Genomic DNA, 3,746 nt, shown 5'->3' with positions numbered 1-3,746 from the left:
GATCAGTGGCCAGTGGTTGTCAACGCCGCGCTCTGACAGAGAGTGTGAGTGGGACGAGACATAGGCAGTCTGGAAAACACGGAGTGCTGATGAAGCTTGGGGATTGGCTTGTATGACTGGGTGGATTTGGCTGTCTGTCTTTGACTATAGAATGAGCCTATATTGCATTAAGCAGAGGGATGATTTACAAAAAATGTCAATTAAGACTGAAAGGCAAGTAAAGCAATCCTTGGAAAAACGTTCAAGCCTGCTATTCCTTCCAATCCTCTTAAGAATATTAAGGTGCTGTGGTTAAAGGAAAAAGTAGCTTTAAAAATAGAAAAGCACTTCAAAGAAAGCTGCAGTTAAAGATTAATACAAGATTAACTACACCATGTGACACAAAAATACCACCATAGACTCAGTAGGCTTTTCATTTTAGGCACTGAATTATATAAACATGTTTATTTAATATTTCTTTTAGCAGGAATGTGTTGGCTGTTTACTGCAGCCTGTTTAACAGTGAGGTTTGTGGAACACCAGGAGCCACAGGAAACGTCTGTTTATGCTGCCTATTCTGCAGTAGGATTTGCAGGAACTTTGGACCTGCTTACTGCTCATTGTTGTAACTTCCCTGCACAGACAGCTCAGAAAAAAATATGAGCTTGTGTTGAGGTCAAGCCAGTGTTTGATGAAACGATATAACCTGCTTTGTGTTATCCTTCCACAGAAAGGAGGATCCAGAGCCACGGGGCAGGATGACTCTTCCAAAAGTGGAACACTGGCACTCATAACATTCCCAGCTTTACTGTGAATATTATTCGCTGTATAATTTTAGAATTTTTTAGAAGCTTGTTGCGAACAAAAACATACAGCAAGTAGCACACGTAGCTGCTTATATTTTGTCCCAAACAGAAACATTTCCACTCATCAGCTCAATGCCTTTAGAGTTGAGGGCCTAGCCCAGTGTTCAGAGAGCTGTGACCACAAGAGGAGTGGTGAGACACCTTGTGACTGTAAAGTGCCACTCAGCACAAACTCAGCAATCAATATCCCACAGCAGTGTAATGATGTAGGATGCAGGCATTATTGATCTGTCACTTTGACACAATGTTATAAGGCAGATGTCTATTGTTTCCCAACAGCACTGAGCCACTCTGTACATCGCTATGTTCAGGTTTCTCACATCTGAGAGGCCTTTCTTCACTTTAACTATGACAAGTCAGGAAAATGGCTTCATGTAGCAGCGACAAAGGGGCTTCGAAAACATGTCCATCACAGAATAGGCTTGCAATTAAAGGAAAGTAGGACCAAAGATGTACTGGACACCTGGTGTAGTGTGGAGACTTTCTCTATTGTCTAAGTAGGTTACTGAATGCACTATGTTGCTCGGTGGTGTAATTCAGCCTGAATAAAGTACTGTGTCACCACACTGCCAGGAAATAATAGACCGAGTCTGCAGGGAGTCTGGCTAGTCACCGAGGATGTGTGTGTGTGAACTACAAACACACACATATTTTCATTTCCATTAAAACTGGGCAAATTGTGGGACTAACAACAAATCTATGAGAAAAAAAAAATCAATGAGAGCTCACTTAAACCCTCCACGTGGCTGTCAGCATGAATTATTACTGCAAATGTATGAAATGAATACAGCTGTGTGGCTATGGTGACTTATCAGCTTATTGGTGAATGTTTTTACCTTGTTAATAAAACAAAGGTAGTTTTTTTCCTGTATGGTTTGGTTACATTATCCTTGAGGAGGAAATCATTTTCAGAACTGGCTTCTTGCTTAATCTGTGGTTTCAGCCCTTTTTGCTTATGAACCCTATCATTAAGATAAGGTTCATAGGCAACTATTTTTGACTGTGGATTGTGAAAAGTTAAACTGTTACTTTGAATTTATCCTACTCTGGCTGTATCATATCGATTCTCTTCAGGGACTTGAAGAGTAAAATTCTTTTCACTATTTAAGATTTTATCTTGACCAGTTCAAACCCCAAGAATCAGAATCTCCGTGACAGACCTATGATCTGTGCAATTTCTGTGACGGGAGGAGGTTAAGAAGCTAATTGTGCTAAAAAGTGTATGTGTGCCTTAATCCATTAGATCCACCCAAAACTTTTTGATCTTAGCATTACAGGTACAACTGCCACAAAGGCTGACCTGGAGGGAGGTTCGAAATGCGAGTATTTCAAAGCAAAAAGGCAACACGGTTCAGTTTTTATGTTGGGTTTGAAATAAAATGCAGACTGTAATAATTTCACTGTAAAGCCTTCAGTCTCAATCAGTTGTACTTGGCACATTTACAGAAACTGAAAGCTTGGAAATAAGATGATCACCCACTGGGCATTTCCAAAAATTGGTTATTGTTTGGTGTCGAATGATCCACTGCCATATCTGCACTATTAATCCATGGGTGTAATGAATTTGCTGGCTGAGTAGACTGTCAAGCATCTCTTAGCATTTAGCAGTATTCAGCACAGTCATAATGATAAACTGGCAATGGCAGGTAAAGCAGACTGAACCGTCAACATTACGGTGAATGCAAATCTCCCACTTTTTACTACAAACACTTTTATGCAAATAAATGCAATGTGGGTAATGTGAGTGGTTTGTGCATTCTGCAGAGTAAGGCTGTCTCTTTTTCTTGTGTGAGGTATTGTTTCCCTCGTGTTCAGCTATTTTAACAAACCAGGTCTCCAGGTCCCTTAACAGAGGTATGCTGTTTAAGTAAAATTAAACTCCATGAAATCTTTAGATATAGTTATTATAATGTACACAAGTTTTCTTAAACTGATAAGGATCTTGAAAACATCCTAAATTTCTGCATGCTACAGGTCTTTGTTCCCCGAGTAAAACAAAACAAAAGCCTGCTTTAAAAATGAATGAATACTGCCACCTGCTGCTCTAATGACTCCAACATGAAGCATTTACTTTTTTAAAGATTCATTTCACTCAAATTAATTGAAATAAATATACATAGTACACAGGGCAAAACAAATTGTACAATTCCAACAAGTTTGAAAGTCAATATTTGGTATGAGCATCTTTATTCTTCAGCACAGCCTGAACTCTCTTTCTCATCATTTCTTTTTTCAAGAATAGTTCTCCAGGCCTCTTGAGGGACATTCAAAGCTGTTCTTTGGATGTTGGATGTCTTTTGCTCTGTTCTCTCTCAAGATGAGGTCCAAGCTCTCGGAAAGCCAATCCATTGTTTGTTTTTCTGTTCAGGTATGCTTTTAATAGCACTGCTAAATTATAGCCCCAAACTATGAAAGAGGACCATGTTTTACAGATAATCGTAGACAATCACAGTTTTACCTTTCTCCGGACTTCTTTCATACATATTGATGATAAGTTGAATGAAAATGTTCAAATATGGATTGATAAGACCGTAAGGCCTGATGTCACTAATTTTCAATCCAGTTCCTGTGTATGTTGGCATATTTCAACCTTTCTTCCTGTTTCTCTTCCTTAGGAATGGCTTCCTGACATCCACTCGTCTATTGACACCATTTCTAATGAGGCTTCTGAAAACTGAAGAGCCACATGCATCTCTCAGGTCCTGTGTTTGGTCTTTGCTGAATTCTTTCCTGTTTCTAGGACATGAGATTTAGATACTTTTGAAATGCTGTAGATAGTTTTTTAGGCCTGCCACTTCTTCTTTTATTCCTTATTTGTCGAGTTTCCTCAGTTTCTTAAGGACAATTTGCACACTATGCAGAGATGTTCTAAGTTTTCAGCTAATAGCTCTTGGGGAATTT

The sequence above is a fragment of the Diplotaxodon limnothrissa genome, linkage group LG4, assembly GCF_057381915.1.
Source record: "Diplotaxodon limnothrissa isolate DT_005_m linkage group LG4, D_limnothrissa_male_GT1.1, whole genome shotgun sequence".
Lineage (NCBI taxonomy): Eukaryota > Metazoa > Chordata > Actinopteri > Cichliformes > Cichlidae > Diplotaxodon > Diplotaxodon limnothrissa.
Note: the sequence above shows the minus strand (reverse complement) of the source record.